Source organism: Hylobates moloch, unplaced genomic scaffold (genome assembly GCF_009828535.3).
Source record: "Hylobates moloch isolate HMO894 unplaced genomic scaffold, HMol_V3 SCAFFOLD_29, whole genome shotgun sequence".
In the NCBI taxonomy this organism is placed as follows: Eukaryota; Metazoa; Chordata; class Mammalia; order Primates; family Hylobatidae; genus Hylobates; species Hylobates moloch.
The window spans coordinates 3,481,326-3,488,685 of NW_026652304.1; positions in this window are offsets into that span (position 1 = coordinate 3,481,326).

The following is a 7,360-nucleotide window of genomic DNA, read 5'->3' on the forward strand; positions in this document are numbered from 1 at the left end:
TGTAAAGAAGGGCACGGTCCTAGAGCGCAACGTTAATGTGTGGCCTGTGCCTCCTGCAACTCACCATGTGAGTCTACAACACTCAGGCTGGTCTGAGCCCTGTTCTGTGAGACTAGTTTATACCATTGGTCTCATGACAATGTCACATTTCTTTAAAACTTTCGGAACACCTACTCTCCATTTATGAGCTTACCTCACCATGGGCCAATTATAAACCATTCACCAACTGGCAGCGGTTCAGGATGCACTCTCTGGAAAGCACTGTGCTAAAAGTCTCATTGTGTAATTTACAACTGGCAATAACTATAATAATAGCAATAATAATTGGGCATTGCCCTCCAGCTTGAGAAAATGACACACTGGTTTTAATTTCCTCCTCCAGAAATATTTTATAAAAATAGAGCTGATCCCAGTGACCCAGAAAGATGTGAACCTTCTGACCGAGGCTGTGTGGTTTTCCCACTGTTTGCCAGCCATGTGGTCTGGAGGAGTTCTCAAGAATCCTTTGAAATCAACATCCTTGTTCTACTGGGCCTCTTAGGACTGTTGGGGTGGTGACACTGTATTAAGGTGCTACAATGGCCTCTGTGCCAGGGAACAGGAGACTGGGTACCCATGAAGGGCCTGATATTGCCAGTGTCATTTATCTGGAGATCTAAGAGGCCTTCTGGAAGCGAGAGCTCCTTAGGCACCAACAAGGGGAGGTGGGAGAAGCGACTTTACTGCATGGCCTCATGATTAAACTTACAGGCAGCCTCATGATTAGACTCACAGGAGATGTCTAGACCCAACTATGCTTGTGTGTGATCTCCATGAGGAAGTCAGCCCACAGCCAGGGTGAGAAGGTCCTGAGCTGAGCTTATCTGTGAGCAGTTGACCCAGATTGGTAATAGGGTCTAGTAATACCAAAAGCTGCCCATCACTGACACCTCTTATGTGTCAGGCACTTTATTATAAATGCTAGCTCATTAAATTCTCCCACAACCCTGTAAGGTAGTCTACCTGTAGGCTGGTTTTTATATTCACTTGCAAGATAAGGAAACCAAGCTACTAGAAGCTATGTGGCCCCCTAACATCACCTGGAAGTTTTATGAGTAGTGGAGATGGGACCTTATTTTTAACATGCTGGCCTAGTTGTTTGTAAAATCTTACTTATATGTTTCAGCCCCCTCTCAGTTCTGGGGCAGGGTCTTTGGGGCAGGGCTGTGTGTTTATGGCAGGGGTATATGGGCAGGTAGCAACTCCCACCCCCCACCTTCCATTCTAGCTTGGCTTGGTGGAGTCCGAGAACATCGTAAGAGAGCATCAGGGGACAGACAGCCTCAAAAGGAACATGCACCCTCCCCTCGCAAAGATTGCTATTTCAGTTCCAATTCTGGACTTGCCAAATATTGTTCTAACTAATGAAGGCGGTTTTTCCTTTCCCTTTCTCTGCTTTAAGAACTAAAACCCTCTACAATTAATTGGTAATACTAGATGGCATCTGGCAGATGTTCAGTACCACGTCTCTTGTCACGTGGGCCCACCCAGACCTATTAAGTCAAAGTCTCTGGGGGTCTGGCCTGGGCACTGGTGTTATTTAAAAGTTTCTAGAAGGCTGGGTGGGGTGGCTCACGCCTGTAATCCCAGCACTTTGGGAGGCCAAGAGGGGTGGATCACGAGGTCAGGAGTTGAAGACCAGCCTGGTCAACATGGTGAAACCCTGTCTCTATTAAAGATACAAAAAAAAAAAAAAAGAAAAAGAAAAATTACCCAGGCATGGTGGCACGTGCCTGTAATCCCGGCTACTCGGGAGGCCGAGGCAGGAGAATCACTTGAAACCGGAAGGCGGAGGTTGCAGTGAGCCGAGATTGCACCGTTGCACTCCAGCCTGGGCGACAGGGCAAGACTCCGTCTCAAAAAAAAGTAAACAAACAAATAAATAAAAGTTCCTAGAGTCTGGGCATGGTGGCTCACGCCTGTAATCCCAGTACTTTGGGAGGCCGAGGCAGGCAGATCACCTGAGGTCAGGAGTTCAAGACCAGCCTGGCCAACATGGTGAAACCCTGTCTCTACTGAAAATACAAAAATTAGCCGGGAGTGGTGGTAGACACCTGTAAATCCCAGCTACTTGGGAGGCTGAGGCAGGAGAATCACTTGAACTCAGGTGGTGGAGGTTGCAGTGAGCTGAGATTGTGCCACTGCACTCCAGCCTGAGCAACAGAGCAAGACTCCATCAAATAAATAAATAAATAAATAAATAAATAAATAAATAAATGTTTCTGGGTGATCCCACTGTGCAGATAGAGTGGAGGACAACTGTCTCAGGCCGTTTGAGAACAGTCTTAAGGGTGACGAGTGTACTCCACAAGTTCTGCCCCCTTTTCCCAGACCTCTCTCACTCGTTCCCACGCCCAGCTGCTCTCCTCTGGGTTCTGTCCCATGGAAGCCTCAGGCCCAGCAGCAGCCACTCCCTTGCCAGTGCTTTCTCAGTCCCACAGAAACACACTCTTCCATCACTGCGCAGATTTCACTCACCACTTGAAACGGGTAAAGCAATTTGACAACTATTTTAAAATATTAAGAGTGCCATGACTGTAATCCCAGCACTTTGGGAGGCCAAGGCAGGTGGATCACAAGGTCAGGAGATTGAGACCATCCTGGCTAACACGGTGAAACCCCGTCTCTACTAAAAAAATACAAAACATTAGCCGGGCATGGTGGCAGGTGCCTGTAGTCCCAGCTACTCGGGAGGCTGAGGCAGGAGAACGGCGTGAACCCGAGAGATGGAGCTTGCAGTGAGCCGAGATTGCGCCACTGCACTCCAGCCTGAGAGACAGAGCGAGATTTTGTCACAAAAAAAAAAAAAAAAATTAAGACTGGACATTGACCGACAGGCAAAAAAAAAAATCTTCATTATAGGATAATAAAGGAATCGGATATTGTTATATAATTGTGTAAATAAGTGAATATCTCATGCCACTAAGAAGGCCTGTTAATTAAAAATAAAAAAACTTAAGAGTACTGTATAAGGCTGTTCTGCATGGCTATAAAGATATACCTGACGCTGAGTAATTTATACAGAAAAGAGTTTAATTGGCTTACGATTCTGCAGACAGTACAAGCACGGTGCTGGCATCTGCTTCTGGTGTGGGTCTCAGGAAGCTTCCACTCACGGCAGAAGGTGGAGGAGAAGCAGGCATCTCACATGGCAAGAGTCAGAGGGAGAGAGACAAAGGAGGTGCCACACGCTTTTAAAAACCAGGTCTAGAGATAACTCACTCGCTATCGCTAGGACAGCACCAAGCCATTCAGGAAGGATCCGCCCTCATGACCCAAACACCTTCCACCAGGCCCCACCTCCAATATTGGGATTATATTTTAACATGAGATTTGAAGGGGACAGACATCCAAACAGCAGATGTGCCAAAAACTTGTGTAGAGAATTACGTTGATCCTAGAAATGACAATATGTTGCCAATGTAGAGAATGGAGGTGAGGTGCAGCGGCTCACGCCTGTAATCCCAACACTTTGGGAGGCCAAGGTAGGTGGATTGCTTGAGCCCAGGAGTTCAAGAGTAGCCTGAGCAACATGGCAAAACCCATCTCTACAAAAAAATACAAAAATTAGCCAGGCGTGGTGGCGCATGCCTGTAGTCTTATCTACTCTGGAGGCTGAGGTGGGAGGATCACTTGAGCCTGGGGAAGTGGAGGCTGCAGTGAGCCAGGATTGCACCATTGCACTCCAGCCTGGGTGACAGAGTGAGACCCTGCCTCAAAAAAAACAAAAAAGAAAAAAAAAGAAAAAGTATAAAAGTAAAGAAGGCATTTCTTTCTAGCTTTCATAATTAAGATAAATGAAAAATCTATTGACATATGTTGCATACATACTGTTTGAAAAACCGACCACACAATAACATTGTATGTCATGGCACAGCAATAACGTTATAGCCTAGAAAACAAACACTAAGTGTATCTGGCATATCTCACGGAGACAGCAAAGTACTATGCTGTTGATTCAAGTCCTAAGTGTCATTAACCTCCTCTGCCCCGACTGCCCAACCCACAGAAAAAGACTATTATAAAATATTCCACAGATGCCCTTAGGCTATCTGAGCCCTGATGAACTTTGAAAGAGAATTTATAGTTGAAAACCCAGAAATGTGACAGCCTGTAATGAATGAGGATAAGCCTCAAGGTACCTCCCAAGCTGTCACTGCAGTGACAGTAGAAATGCAACTGTCATCACAGACATCCCTTCAGAAAGTAAAAAGTCTAGTAAGTTTCTGAATCTATTGAGCCAAGGAATATGGAGTATTTCTGAAAAACAGGGTAAGAGTTTAATTTACCTATTATGCTTCTTCTTCTATTTTGTCCTTTAAAATCAGACAGGCAGCGCAAGGAACAAGCTAGACCCCACACCTGGGGAGGATCAGCCAAGCCATCTGTGGCTGCCAATCCTGGAGTGCACTTGAGGGTTGATTCCTGGCCTGAGCCAAGCTGTGAAGGGGTGAATTGTGTCCCTCTTCCTAATTTCCAGGTCACCCACCTCCCCAGGTGTGTACTCCAGGTGCCCTGTCTTTCCATCACTGCCATTTGCTGGCAGAGTTTCCTGCAAGGCCCCAATGCCACATTTCTTCCCCTGCCCTCTCCACCCCTTGCCAGCCTCTTCCTGCTCCTCCCGGACCAAGGCAGCAGCTAGTGATGGACTAACCCAGAGGTGTGATGATGACAAAAGGCAAAGGCCTGAGCTGGGTTGGACAGTCCACCGGCCCCCAATCTATGACTTCCTGGAACCTCAGAATGTGGCTTCATGTGGAAAGAGGATCATTGCAGATGTAATCAGTTAGGCTGGGGTTCCATGGAGTAGGGGGGCCCTCAGCCCAAATGACTGGTGTCCTCATCAGAAGAGAAGGGACACAAGCACAGACAAGCACAGACACACATGGAAGAAGACTATGTGCCATGCAGCCTCTCCTCAGGAGCCGCTCCTCCAGTCAACGTCTATGAAGGGCCCACTGTGTGCAAGTCCCCCATCTTCCATCACGCTGAGACAAACGAGCACCAAGGAGGCTCCCCAGAGAAGGCTCTTCCTGGTCATGGCCCCTCACATTCCTCCAAACCTGAATTCTGGCCCTCCACAGCCTCCTCCCTCAATCCGATCTTCACACTCAGCAGGCTCTCACTCACCCAATCTCTCTCTCCCTGCATCAGGCAGGTACAGGGAATCATCAAACCCACACCATGGGGGCAGGCGTAGTGGCTCACGCCTGTCATCCCAAGTACTTGGGAGACTGAGGTGGGAGGATTGCTTGAGCACAAGAGTTCAAGGCTGTACTGAGTTATAATTGCCACTGCGCTCCAGCCTGGGTGACAGAGTGAGAATGTGTCTCAAAAAAAAAAAAAAAAAAAAATTGCACCCCAAACAAGATGTGAATCGTGGTGTAGTTGGGAACAACCTAGAGTTTTGGCTGCTCTTCCTTAGGAGGAAAGTGAGTATTCGCAAACAAATTAATTTAGCTTATTTTAAAAGCTGAACTGCTTGTTTACTTAGATAGCTATCTTGTCAGATGTCAAAATTTCCCTGGACCTGGCTAGCATGGCTGGGATTGAAAGGAAATGTTAACCACACAAGCAAGAAGACGGCAGTGATGGCTCTGTTTGCAGGACCAAGACTGGTGACTTCCTGATACGGTTTGGCCGTGTCCCAACCCAAATCTCATCTTGAATTGTAATCCCCATAATCCACACATGTTAAGGGAGGGACCCAGTGGGAGGTGATTGGATCACGGGGGTGGTTTCTCCATGCTGTTCTCGTGATAGTGAGTTCTCAGGAGATCTGATGTTTTATAAGGCAGTTTCCCCTGTTCTTTCATGCTCTCTCTCACCTGCCACCACATAAGATGTGCCTGCTTCCCCTTCCACCATAATTGTAAGATTCCCGAGGCTCCCCAGCCATGCAGAACTCTGAGTCAATTAAACCTCTTTTCTTTATAAATTACTCTGTCTTGGGTATTCCTTTTTTTTTTTTTTTTTTTTTTTGAGATGGAGTTTCACTCTGCCACCCAGGCTGGAGTGCAGTGGGCTCACTGCAGCCTCCGCCTCCTGGGTTCAAGCCATTCTCCTGCCTCCGCCTCCCAAGTAGTTGGGACTACAGGTGCCCGCCCCCACACCTGGCTAACTTTTTGTGTTTCTAATAGAGATGAGGTTTCACCATGTTGACTAGGCTGGTCTCAAATTCCTCACCTCAGGTGATCTGCCCACCTCGGCCTCCCAAAGTGCTGGAATTGCAGGCGTGAGCCATCATGCCCAGCCAAGGGTATTTCTTTATAGCAGTGTGAAAATGGCCTAATACACTTCCTTTAGCCAAAACTCCTGGAGGTTACAGTACATTTTCTGTGTGTACATGAGAAATTAGAATGGGATTTAGGGAATTTGCTAATGGGACTATTTACCAGATGTGGTCAAGATAATATGTGGATCACATTTTTCACGGGCTCTTGAAACTGCCCCCAGGACACCTCCCCGGCTGTAGCTAGGTAGCTGACCCTTTATTTGCATTGAGTAATATCTGAAAGCTATTCAGAAAAACCTGAATCAACATTTATTTCTGAATAAACATTTGAAAACCATTAATTTTTCTGGGAAATCAGTAGCAGCATCAGCAGATCATGCCCGACTTTTGTGGGGCACTTACCTCCATCTGGCCTGGAAGCCACACGTTCTGCTTATACACCCACTTGTGTGTCAGTTACACAGCGTGCATTCGTTAGAAAAAGCTAACTGCCATGGCAGAGACCCAAAATCTATAATGGCTCCACCACCATAGACGTTTATTCTGTGCTCACATATTAGTTCTAAATAGATGCATAGCCCTCCTCCATGTAGTCCCTTACGAAGAGGCTCAGGCTCAGGAAAGCTCTGCTATCTTCACCTTTTCGAGTGGAAAATGTTCTTGTAACTCTTCAAGTTGAAAGTCAAGTGGCTCTCAAGGTAGCCCTTGGTGTTAAAATCAAGTCTTCAGAAAAGGGAAAGCCAGGGAGACAGCATGGATGGGGTTTCTTAGGCCAGGTCAGGAAATGGTGTCTACCCCTTCGGCATGCATTGTATTGGGTAGGAAGGACTCAGGGCCATGGGCCACTCCTAATGGCAAGGGGGCCTGGGAAACAGCTCAGCCATGGAGAAACATGGATTTTGATGATCCCTTAGCAGTCTCTGCTCGATAATGAGATATGACATGATGAATAAACCCTGAACCTTATTCCCCACTTTCAATAAAAAGATACTATTCTGGACAATATAGGCTGTAGGAAGCCTTATAGTTAATATTTTTAAATTCCATTTTCAGGGATTTCCTAAACAAATAAAAAACTCACAGACA